Genomic DNA, 13327 nt, shown 5'->3' with positions numbered 1-13327 from the left:
ATTTAGAATTGTATTTTTGTTAATTTTTTTACTTTTTTTTTTTAAAAAACTACTTCAGGTTTTTTTTTTTTTTTTTTTTTTTTTAAAGAATGCAGTGAAAAGGTTTGAATTTATGTTGCTTTTTCTGAACTCCAGACATGGTTAAAATGATTCATACAGCTCAAATATACTTACACCCAGACTGATACTCGGTTAGACGTTCCATAGCAAACAGGGGGAAAAACACACTTCTTACAGCCATCGATAAACTTCTGACATAATTCTAGATGGTTATTTGACTGATGTTCTTATCAGAATTGGTAGAGTTCATTTTAACTGGTTGGTCTTCAAACGGGGTCAACAAATTCCCAATATGAGTCAAGACTAGATCCTGGTTTGATCTCTGCTGGGGGATTATTATCCTGTTGGCGCACCCAGCTGTCGACAAGATTCATGTCACGACTGGTCGAGGAGTGGACCCCAAAATGCAGCAGGCTGGAGACGTAATGTGGAGTTTTAATATGAAAATTTAATATGAATAAATGAAGAAGAAAACTTCCAAATGTGAACAATCCAACGGAGCGCAAAGAATAAAAAAAACAACAACCAAAAAAAACAGAGTGACGAGCAAAGTGATGAGACAGACTGGCGAGTTGTGACTGAGATAGAGGAGCTTAAATACTGGGAGGCAGCAAATGGAACAATTTGCTCCAGGTAGATTGCAGGTGTGAGTAGTTGGCACAGGATCTGGCTGAGGCACAGGGAGAAGGTGGCACAGGGAAGCTAAGGAGATATACTGGAGAATAACACCAGGGAGCGGAAAATACTTCTAATACTAGAGAAACAATAAGACTAAAGAAAACCTGATAAACTAGAAGAGAAAAAAGTAATCTTTCCATTTTACCAATGCGTTTCCTCGTACTGGAAGTCATGTCAATGTTTTGAAGGATGTTAGTCAAAAGTACTGATCTGAATCTGAAAATGAATCTGTGGTGGAAGATTAGGGTGATGGCAGGGAGGTCTTCCAGCCTCTACAACTTGGAGCTCATCACCAAAGATAAACCCTCAAAAGTATTAACATTTATAAGAAGTGTTTGGTGTCAATAGTGGTTTTTCCATTGATTACTCAGAAGTGTTGTTTATTGTTTGTTTGTTTTTTAAATATAGAAAACATATTAATACTGTTTTCCCCAAAAATATGTTATTTTGTCTCTTGAGAGACTCCTGCCTCATTTCCTAATCATTGTTAGTGTGCGTCTCGGCGGGGTGTGAATAACTTTGGGCTCGCCTTTATGTAAACCTCTGACCAGCGCTGTGCACACATCCTCAGATTTCTGGTGGCTGTTCTCAGAGACACTCTCCTATGCATACCTGTTGCTCCACACAATAGCCCAGTTGTCCAGACAGCTGGCCGTGGCAAGGTGTGCGAGCGTGTGTGATTTGATTCTGGTTTGGAGGAGAAGTAAATACGGATGGGATGTGTGTGTGTGTGTGTGTGTCTATGTGCTCGAAAGCGAGCGGCTCCAAAGGAAAGAAACTTCACACTGTACGACTCTGCCTTTCATGACAGGGTTTCACCCACAAGCCCACATATTGCCTCCCCGGGATGTGCCAGAATGGAATGTCCCATATGGTGTATCGGACTATGAACCCGTTCACAAAACTGATACAGAGTAGTCGCACGGAGGCCGCTCTTGCACACACAAGCACACTCATCTTACGCACAGACGCTCTGGTTCGTCATTTTCTCTCTCGTCCATGTTTCTCCTCTGACCCGTTCCCACACTCCTGTCTTTTGTTGGGTTAGCGGCGTCAGCGTGCAGGCAGGGCGACGGGTGTGTTACGCACAGCTTTGGTTTCTCAGGATGATTTCGTTTTATTCCGGGCCTTGAAACACCTGACTGTGAAGTTTGCGTGACATCGTTTAGCAGTTCTGCCTTTGTGCGTCCCTGTTTGGGGGCGTTAGCCTGAGTTCACGGCCGCTGAATTCTAGCAGCTTTTCATTCAGCTCTTATCGGCCGGCTATGCTTTCCCCTTCTCACCTTACTGGATGTGGGTGTGAGAGGCTTTTAGGCGAGCGGCGTTGGGGAACATTTTGTCTTTCCAAGTAGCAGGGGACGGCAAAGACCGTCGGTTTGCTAAAAAATGAAATCCTTGCACATTAAAACACAAGTGCATGGATATTAAAGAATATTCTGTAATGTAAGGAATACAAATGTGGTAAAATAAACTGTTAGGAGTTGGAGAATGTGGGAGCCTATTTGTGATTTCCTAGGAAATTAGGCATTCAAGGGTGTGTCGTGGAAAAGAAAATAGAAATCCTATTGCTCATGTTTGCAAAATAATGCAATAGTCGTTCTGTGAACTGAACAAAAAAATGCGTTTGAGGAGAAAGTAAATATTGTGACTCATTTAGGTGAGTTTCTAAGCAAGTCCGGCTGTTTCATGGTGAACTATAATTTCTTTCACACACTTCCATCTTCTTTCCATTTTCCATTTTTATTGCTAACCTTTTCCACTAAATCTGATGATCCTGACGATCTGTTTCTGTGCAGATGAAACCTAAACTGTCCAAGCGAGTTATCTACAGAAACCAGGAAAGCGTTCCTGAAAAGATGCTGGTCAGCTTCACACGTTTTTCCATTCCAGGTTGCACTTCCACCGACAACTCTTCACAACTCCTGTGCTGTGATGAACTCGAGGCCTTGGAGAACCTATTTCAGTTCGCAGTGTAATGTTTCCACAACCAGGTTCTGTTGTCGCCTGATATTTTCATTCGGTGACTTGTGACTGCCTCCAGGGTTACATCCCGAACAGACCGCCATTTCAGCACAAGCCAACAAAGTGACACTCACTGCGGCTGATTGGCTTGACTTGTATATTTTTGGACTGTGGGAGTAAGCAACATAAAATTTGATAAAACTGGGCTTGGTCTGCATGATGCAGAATCATAGTTGAATTTGAACAAACACGTTGGTAATTAAATCTGACTGTGCTGTAATCTGCAAAACACTGTGATCTACAGTGTTTTACAAAAGCCTTTCAACTTTCTCACAGTTTGTTGTGTTACATTACGTCCACAAACTTCGCCGTATTTAATTGGGATTTAATTGGGAAAAAAATCGTGAAAATTTTTTTTTGTTGTTTGTCCTTCCAGCTTTTCTCTTCTAGAAACTAAATGTTTGTCCTTCTTTGCAAAGTCACTCAAACTCAGTCAAACTGAAGAGAGCGTCAGGAAACACATATTTTAAAGTTTCAGTAAACGGGCTAAACATCTGCAGACTAGAGTGTCAGAGTATTTTTGCAATATGCCCACATCCATATTTCAATTAGTTTGGGGATAAGTGCCTTGCCTTCTTTCAAGGAAGAAGTTGGAACTCAACCCACAAGAGCTTTTTCCACTAAGCCACAGCCATTCCTCAGAGAAATTAATTAGCCCATTAGCAAGCTTTCTATTTGGATCAACGTCCGGAGTTTTACTGGGTCATTTCAAGCACATCGACACAATACGATGCTGCCACCACCATATGTTACTGTAGGGATTAGGATATGTTTGAAATACTTTAAAATGTCACTGCGTACAACGAAAAGAAGATTTTGTTTTTTTACTTTTCTTGTGTTTGAGTGATTTAGAACCGAGACGGGTGTGTCTCTGTTTTACTTTTGTCATCCTCTCATTTTGCCACAAAATGACAAAAAAAAAAAAAAATGCAAGGAACAATTTGCATGTTATGAAGCTGGAGTAATACAAAACACAAACAGTGAAAACAAGCGCCTATCTACACATTTATTTACTAATTTTCACATGAGCTCTGTTGAAGTTTTAGCTAAATTTAGCCCCCTTTACTTCGTGAGGCCTCCATTTGTCACATGATAACTGGGATTATTTCCTGGTACAGGGAGTTAGGACAGTCATCCACGTTGACGTTAAGGTGGTTAGTGGCTATTGGGCAGAAAATAAGCAGCTGCGCTGCGGCTTACATGTCATCAGCATGACAGCTTTTTGTTGTCCTCAAGTTTTTGAGCTGCTTCAGTGATTTTCCTCCCTATCTCTGCGGCCCTGCCTTCCTCCTTCCTTTTCTCCTTGACCTTGGCAGTGATTGTAGCACAGAAACGCACACGCTGTGCCTTGTCCTCTGCTGGTTAGCGACAGGCCACATGACTGCATGTAGAGCGAGCGTCAGCTGACCGACTTCTAGGCAAAAGGGGAAGCGTCTTTCATCAGAATGAAGGAAGGGGGAAAAAATAAATGAGATCTCATTGTCTTGTATTTGTGTGTGTTTGTGTGTGTGTGTGTGTGTGGCAGGATGGCAGAGAGGTCTCGCTTTTGTGCTGAGTCATTTTGCTAATCAGAGGAGCAACTCTGGAATTGGCTGACAGGAGTTGTGGGATTTCACGTTGTCGGTTTTGCTGAGAAAGTGCTAAAAAGGAGCAGGGCGGAAGATTTTCTGTCAGTTCAAAGTTTTACTAAGTATGATTGCTGTAAGTGATGTGTTTGAACATTTTGTTCTGGTAATCTAGCAGAAGCTTTTCTGCATCCTGTTCCCCCCTCCTCTGTCATACTAACCCACAGTTTTAGTCACCGACGAATTATTTCCAACATATTTTATGTGTGTCGCATGTGAAGCAGATCAGAAGGCTGTTCGAATGGCGTCACGATGAGACCCAGAACCTCCGATGCTCACGTATACGACATCACTGAGTTGAATGCATGTTGGATCATTTTTGTCTTGGAAGAAATTTTTTGACGTTTTGTCCAGCTGTGGCCTTCTAGCTGATCTCACATGCCTTGCAGGCCTAACACAGACTTTTCATTTAATTTCTGTTTATGTTTTCAGTAACTATAACGTTTACAGACAATATAGAGCAGTCACCCCCCCGCCTGTCGCATTGTTTCAGTTACTGTCTCGTTATTTTGGGTTGAAGGTTACTTATCTAATGATGGTGCTGTGTTTGACTAGCCCTGCCTTAAATTAAATAGCTAATGTGTCGTGATGTGGACTAATTTAGATTTCTTTGAACACAGATCGCATATTTTCAGATAGAGTCATGAGAGTGTCAGTGTTCCTGAGTTTTTGTTTCATTCTGCAATCCACACAGGCCTGAATTTCTGGATTTTTCTCTGTCAAGTTTTTAGCAGGGTCAGATTTTCAGGACAAGGCTTTGGAAAATATTAAAGTAGTCGAGTGATCTGTATGTTTCACAAATTACAAACAAGAGAAGGACAATTCAGGAGTGTTGAGGGAATATTTCACAGTTGTTTGTTCATCTAAACTAATTTAGATTAGTTGATTTAAAAATCTATAGCAGATGTCAAATCAAAACCTAATTATCCAAAAGACTCTCTAAATCCAGATGGGCAAAGTGCTAAATGTAGTCACAGAAGAAAAAGAAAAAAAAAAAAATCAAAGATCAAACACATTATCGTACTTAAGTATCAAATCTATAGTAAAACATTTGGATATTTTTTTAAATTAAGATTTACTTGTAGAAAACTAAAACACTTTTTCCAGTCCAGACTTTGCACACATCAACAGGAAATTCCATATTTTCTGAGATGTCATATGACCTGATGTGTTTGCTTTGCAGCTGGAACATGTTTTCTATTGCTGTCAGTTGATAATTAGTGTCCCCATTCTTGCTGCTGACAATAGGGAGATACTTTACATGCTTTATGAGGGAGTGCACTCTAATTTACCCCATACCAGAATTTAGACAATTCTCTTGCTTCTGATTGGTTTGGAGGTGGCTGGAGGCGGGATCATGTTCCCTTCATGCAAGAGCTGGCATTTAAAATAATTTTCTATAATCATGGGAGAGTCAGCAGTAAGGAAATGTGGTTGTGTGACTGTAACAAATGTTAGGGTCAGCCTGCCCAAACAGGAGTCGGCACAACAATCACTACGTTGAATTAATTATCTTTTGATTTATGTGAAATGTTTAATTGTCTGCATAATTCATCAGAATTCTCAACAATCAAGACAGATAAACAGTTGCATGAGTACCTGGATATGAAGTAGTTTGGTTATACAAAGTGGAAGGAAGCGGAGAACGGAAGAAATATTGTGTATGTAAATAATCATTTAATTTTAGTTGTGTTCTGCCAATTCACATCACAGTTAAAGTGCTTCTCGCTGGAACAACTTCTTCATTCGTATTCTTGCTGGCCACTGAGATTTTGACACTGAATTGACTCAGTCTTTTACAGAGCAGTTGACGTTTCTATTTTATGCTAAATATGCATTTAAAACAGTCTCTGGGACCAATGGCGTATTCTGATCCAAAGCATTTGTAACCACACGAAGTCCATCCGAGCTGTGTTTCACAAGCATACAGAAACCGTGCTGCTATTAAAGAATATTGTCCTGTTTTTGTGATCCGTGAGGAGTTTTGATGATAAACAAGAGGCTGCCACCAGCGTCGGCCTCGGCTCTGTTTGTGTACATCTTTTCATGGTTCATAGGAGACCTGCAGGGCCAGTTTCTCTACGTCTCTGTTAACATTGAGATTGATGGCTTTATATCCGTCCCAACGTTATGTTGAAATCAGCATTTTCCTGATTTACGTCACTCAAAGGCACCATTTCTGAATGCTTTACGTTTTTACCAAATCTCTCGCTTTTCTAATTCTCTTACTTTGAAACTGGAATCTTTTCTTTAGATCAGAAACTCTAAATCCAAGTCGATGTCTAGAACAGCTTCTATTCTGCAACTTTTAGGTGCATCCCGTCTCCAACACACCTGGATTAAAAGGCATACTTGCCTCATCAGTGTGTCATTCAGCTATGCAGACGGCTGGTAACGAGTTGCAGGGCAGCAGCTCACCAGGATTAGACCTGGGCATGGCGATCTGGAACCTAAAGCCTTGTGATTCTGACTAGTTTTCTGCTGGCACACTGACAGCCAAAGTATTTATTCATAAAATCAAAACTGCCCTAACGCGCACATTTGCTCAAATATCAGCCCGGGCTTTATAAAAAGATTTTGTAACCAAGCCATGTTTTACTTTATCGTACCAGGATTTACAATAAGAGTTAGCACTTTTATTACATGCCAGTCAAGGGTAAGGTCCAACACCCATTAAGTGACGGCTGAAAAAAATGATAACGCTTTACACAGTTTGCAAACATTTAGACTGCTGAAGGAAATGCAATAAAATTTACACTGATAGCATAGCAATTCTTTATACTTAGAATATTTACTCACTGCTCTGCCCACCTTTAGACCTTTCAAACGTTGACCACTGGGATAGGCTACAGTCAGATTTTTGAGAAAAAAAAAAAAGGAAATAAAAATTATTTGCAGATTGTTAAGTAGAAATATAAACAAGAAAGAAAGATAATATAAACACAAAAGTTCATCTCTTGAAGTAAATGTTACATGTTGCCTTCCACTAATCACGTTTTCCAGCATAGATGTTAATGCAAAAATTAATGTAATTAGGCTGAACCTGAAACCATGTAGAGAAACTGTGGTACATTCATTTGACTAATTTGGTTTCCAGCTCATTTTACACCAAAAATGAGTAAAATGTCTTTATTTAATAAAATGGTAAAGTAGTGAAACGGTGTTCTACACTGCGGGGTAGATTTTAGTCATTTTATAACTTGTTAGAGGCCGGATTATTTATACACTGAAAGCATGAAGCTAATTGAGAGTGCCTTTTTAGAACAGTTTTAGGCTACACCAATCTACTTAGATTTCTTCAACTTGGAATGCTTTTTGCTGTTTTAATCCTGTATATTTTCGTGTTTTTTTTTTGCTCAGGACAAACAAACACCAATGACTGAAGATGATATGTAGGTCTAAACAGAAAAGTAAAAAAATCCATCTTGTTTTATATAGTGCAGACCATAAAGTCGCCTTGACGCTTGTATCCTTCGCAGCCAACCTGTAACGTAGGTTTATGATTCTGAGTGGCCTTCAATTCAGGCACCTCAGGCCGTGCAGTAGAGAGATTTCATCATTTAAAACTTTGAACGGATTTATCTACACAGTTTATGGAAGTGCATAGCAAAAACAGTGCTGATCACTGATTGCTTGTCCTTCATTAACAGAGTTGTAGGTTAATGCGTTACTAAGGATCAGCAAACACACACACACACACACACACACACACACACACACACACACACACTTACGTTGATAGAGTTGCACCCTGTCTGATAGCTGTCCAGGCTCCCGTTCTCTTCGGGGTTGTTTGAGGTTATATACACTTCCACACATTGTCAGTCCTTCCTATTCTCTCTGACACTTGCTGTGTTTCTGGTCTGTATAACTGCGATGTGACAGCTTTGGTCTGGTTTGCGTTATCCCTCTATTTGCTGTATTCCCCAGTATGTGACCACCGAAAGGCCTTTCAGGTTTTATTTAGCACAACAGGATAATTTGAACTGTCTAATTACCAGATTTATCAAGGTGCACACTTAAAGTTGTTCTTCTTCTTAATGCTTTGGACTTAGTTTTATTCACACTTTTCACCCCCCAGCAGCACACTAATGAACGAATCCGCTAGCAAACATGTCTTTTAAACCTTTATAGCGCTGTGTGTCAAAACTGATTTTTCTCAGTCAGTTTCAGGTGATTCAGAAACAATGAAAGCATGCATATTCAGTTTTAAAGCTGGACTTTCAAATGAATTAAAAAATGTACTTAAAACCCAACAACACTGATATTGGAGCTTCTGTTAATTTTAGTGGTTAGGAAACTGATTTGTAGTACAGCTCTGCCTATTTGTTGTTCAGTATTCGTAGATTCACCTGTTTTCAGTGTATTGTGAGTCCAAATTATTAGCAGAAACTGTGCCTTGTCACAATATTTCTCATGGCACTTATTTATCTACAATTTTTGAAAGACAATGCAGCTTAGGAATCCGACTTACCTCAGGGCAATGCGACATAAACAATGAACGAATATGAATATGAGTGTATGTTTGGTTTTTGTTAGGGTCAGAAACAGTTGAAACTGGATCCCCCAGTGTAGAATAGCATAACAATCATTTTATCCCCAGAAAAGTGCATTGTTTTTAAGGATGAATACACACACATATATGTGCAGACATGCTCCTGTTGCTGATGTTTGAACAGTTCAAAAGCTAAGCTAATGCCAGTACGTTTATTGTCTGTTTAATTACGACTCAGTTCTGCTCACATGTTTCAGTGCCGTTGCGCTTAATCATACGTGGAAAAGACTTGCATCGCTTTGTCCTCCTGCTTCATAAACTTAGCACATTACTTTGAACGTTTCTGTCTTAATAAGTTTCCTCCACAGGTGGAGCTTTCCTGAAGCACGAACAGAAACAGCTACGCTGTAAAACAAAAATAGGACAAGCTATTTACACCTTCTGTGGAGTATTTTTCATTACCTTAATTTAAAACATGGAGATGGATATGTTAAAACTGCAACATTTGCAATGAAATCATAACCATATTTATTTTATTATTATGTTTTTTCTAACGTTCACAAGACATTATTATGGTTCATTAAATGAAATCTTTAAACATAACTTTGACACATGCTAATTTGGTATTAGCATGTGTCCTGGCTAATCAAATTAAAAGAAAAAAAGAAACTTTAACAAAAACCGTTCACATGTGGCGTTAAAGCTGCATCATGAGTGGTCAGATCACAGTTACCTGGTTTACATCCAAATTAACATGTAGCTACGTCAGAGTCTGGGCCGTCAGGCGATCAAATAACAAGACTGCCGATACTTATCAACACAGATTCGTTTTACCGCTTGAACTACGTCATTTCTTAGACATCAACATAGCTGAGATACATCTCTTAGTTCAGTGAAGCTATTTCATTGAGTCTATGACAGTTTACCTGTCAGACATAACAGACAAGATATGAGGAACAGCGGCCGTTACTCATGAAGCAGCATTGCCGTAAAACAGCTGACTGGTTGTTGTCGGAAATTTCTTAGGTTCTGTATTTGGTGTGACTGAACATTCCTGAGGCTGCAAACTTTGCTTTACCATCAACAAGGACTGGAAGTTACTGGGTATCAGATTGAGGCGACTCTACAACACACCAAGTATGCTACGCTATGTCGTGGCACAGTGAAATCAGTAAGCTTGTGGTAGTTATCCTAGTAGTTAAATGTCAGATTAGACATATTTAGAGTAGCATTGTGGCTGATTTTAGCTGCAATGAGAAACATTGTGATTCTTCCTCTCCATTTTCCTGATTATCACAAACCCGTCACACCCTGTGCCCTTTCATCCTTTTACCTTCCCTTTTGTCCGATTCCTTATCAGGTGACCAATAGGGATACTGAAGGAGGGAGTGAAAGGTAGGGGTTACCTGTGCTGAGTGGCCCCACCTCTCCTCCTCTGGCCACTGAGAAGGGTAAACACAAAACCACCTTCGCTTACCTCTGCACTCTGCCTGTCAACACCACAGCTCGGTGAATGGATAGAGACAGAGAGAGTTTTTGACAAACGTGTGTGGATTGCCAGTAGAATAAAACACACAGGCTGTGTCTCCTTGGCCTACCCTTCAGTATCTGCACCGGGATAAAGGTAAAGTGCTAATACCGACCTTAAAAATGTCTTTCTAGCTTTTCGACTCCTTTACATCGCTTGTCTCGTTCAAATTGCTGCTTCTCATTGTACTTTTTGCCTTGAAAGCCTTTTTTTTTCTTTTTTGACCTCTTTATTAAAACCACCGCAACATTTGACTGTAGGTTGTGTGTCTGACCAAAGACTCTTTCAGTATTGATTGACTCATCCATTGTCAGGAAAAAAACAAAAAAACAATTCAGCTACTTGCCTTAAGAAGTTTACCCGACATGCCTGTTTTACCAGCTCACTGTAGCCATGCTGATTGCAAACAAAGGCAATCAGTGATGGGAAGGGTGATCAAGGAGTCTTTGCAATGAAACCAGTGGAACCAGTGGAGTGGCATGACATGTGTATTCAGGGTGGGGGATAAAAATAAATGCTTCAGCGACTACACAGAGAAGTTACTATTGTCGCCTTCATTCTTCCGGGTTGCTCTTCATATAATATGTGGACTTTTGCCCCGATGAGGTGAGCTGTGTGCTTAGTGTGTGCATGTGATCTGGATCTTCACTCATTCACTACAGAAAGTGTTCAGTGCTAGAAATGCAATGACAAATAGTTTCTTTTTTAATGGTCTGATTTACTGGTTTTTTTATGCTGGTGAAAGAAAAAAATAGGCTACATAAGCCATTCCTGGAGCTCAACTTGATTTGCTGTGTTTGTCAACAGGGTGGGCCCGAATGTGAACAAAGGTTGGCTCATTTATCAGCCTAGAAGGAGGAGGAAATAAAACAAAAAGGTCACAGGCAGTCAAGCTGTTGATGAATGTTTTAATCTTGCTAGTTTGTTTCACACCAGAAGGATTTGCGGGATCATTTTGGGACAGGATGGCCTCCTGATCAAAATAGAATAAAAGTCAGAACTATTTCTGAAATCAGTATGTAATATTATTTAAAATTTCAGGGACATTCTGCGCTTCATAAAAACGGATCAACAGGCTACACAAAGTAATTAATAATAATTAATAATTTTTTCTGATCCATTGCTAGAGTGTGGCAATACATTCAGCTCACAAGTCAAGACGATCTGCAATATTAGATGGCCGAGGAGACAATGTGAGCCAATATTTTCAGTGAGGCCAACAAAAACCCCCAAGTTTTTGTTTTTAAAAAAAAAAAAAAAAAGAGTATATATTTCAAACAGCTGCATTTTAATGAAGAATCAAATCCAGACTTCACAAGTCCGCATGTTGCAGATTTGATTCGTTCTTCTGTTTCCAGAAACAGAATATTTCTTAAATCTTAAACTGCATTTAAAGAATTCATATTCTTTGCGGAAATCAACTTTGATTAGTTTGATGCAAATCAGAAAACTTTGTTTTGGTTCTAAAGTTAGCAATGCATGCCAATGCAACTTTATTTTGCGACAAATTATGATTTAAAACACTAAAGAAACATATTTACGAACAGATATGTAACAGCACCAAGTGTGTTACTGATAAAAAATAACATACAAATCATCTGAAGTGTTAAGAAATAGCTTACACCAGCATCTTTCTGTAGATGTAGCAGCGACATTAGATATTATTTTCTGGGTTGCTCAGTGTGTTCTGACCAACATCAGGATGTGCTACTGTTGTATTTCTTTTGGTAACTCGAACAGTCAGACTTCAGAGTACAAAGAGAAAGTTTCAGCAGCAACCCGGTAGTACGCTCCAAAGCAGTAGCATCATAGCGTTTTGGAATTCGTGGTATTTTAATTTTCACTTCCTTTCTTATGTCAAATTAAGAGCCTGAAGAACAGATAGGTCCAGAGGTGTAATGTTTCAAGCCAAACATTTAGTTTTGCATTGTAGGCTCGTACTTTTAGCCTCCGCGAGACAAACACACATCTGCTTTGCCAGACAGTCTTCAGTTTGACAAGATCAAGTGTGGCATTTTCACAGTTTAATTGTTTTAGTTTTAATTGAGAAACTCTCCCACCCCTGCTGCTTTCACTGACTGACCTTGCTTCTGAATCAGTTCAGTAACCTGAACTCTAGCATATTATAATCAATGCTAATATTTACAAAATAAAAAACAAACATCATTTTTGTTTAAAAACTTCTTTTCAAAAAAAGACATGTAAATGTGTCACAAGAAAAGTTATGAGATATGTTTTGTTATCCACCATCAAACCTTTGAAAAAAAAAAATCTAAGAAATCTGTCTTCTTTAAAGGATTATTGCCTGTGCCACCCGTGCGCGCGGCACTCTGTGGAGTGTGACCGAAAGCCTTTATCGGGAGGGCGACACGGTCAGCATCAGGACTAATTGTTTGAAACAATGTCAGCTTTGGCCTTGAGCGGGCTAGCTGATTACCCAGAGGAATGTGTTTGTCTTAGGAAGCAAAGCCTCTAAAGCCAAAGCAGCTCTTCTGATTAGTGATGACTATGTTGCTGAATGAGAGGCTCCTCTGTTTGCAACTGTTGCCTTGAGCGTGATAAATGTAACTCCGAGGCGTCTTTGCAATAACTGTCTCAGATTTTGGCGTACGAGTCAGATTGCGGTGTTCTCTGTGACATTTGATATGAATGTGAAGGTCTTGAAAGGCAGGTTGAGCCGAGGAGGCCGGTGCTCAGATTAAATGAAGTGGAGTCGCTGCTCTGTGCCGAAGTTAGAGCGACCTGGAGTCAGCCACCTAAAATCCTGCACTATTAAGAGCTTTTTGGCTCTGATGGAACTTTTTTTTTATCTTGCTAGATGCCTTTATTCCTATCCTTCTCACTTACCCCTCCCCCCCCCCCCCCCCCCCCCCCCCCCCCCCACCCCCCCCCCCCCCCCCCCCCCCTCCCCTCCCCCTC

At 40.0% G+C, this 13327-nt stretch overlaps 1 protein-coding gene across 12 annotated transcripts in view; it reads left to right on the top strand.

Moving 5' to 3' along the window:
- rbm47 (RNA binding motif protein 47) overlaps positions 1-13327 on the top strand; it is a 47648-nt gene that overhangs the window by 9923 nt on the left and 24398 nt on the right. Inside the window, exon 1 of one of the 12 annotated variants that reach the window (XM_015032305.1) lies at positions 3693-10504. The exons of the other annotated variants lie outside the window; for them this stretch is intronic. The gene's annotated coding sequence lies outside the window, so the exon portion shown is untranslated. Of the gene's footprint in view, positions 1-3692; positions 10505-13327 lie in introns of those variants that run through there. 12 annotated transcript variants of the gene reach the window in all.

The sequence above is a fragment of the Poecilia latipinna genome, unplaced genomic scaffold (assembly GCF_001443285.1).
Source record: "Poecilia latipinna isolate Pla-1442-1.1 unplaced genomic scaffold, P_latipinna-1.0 Scaffold237, whole genome shotgun sequence".
Taxonomy (NCBI): domain Eukaryota; kingdom Metazoa; phylum Chordata; class Actinopteri; order Cyprinodontiformes; family Poeciliidae; genus Poecilia; species Poecilia latipinna.
This window is presented reverse-complemented; position numbering and strand designations above follow the sequence as displayed.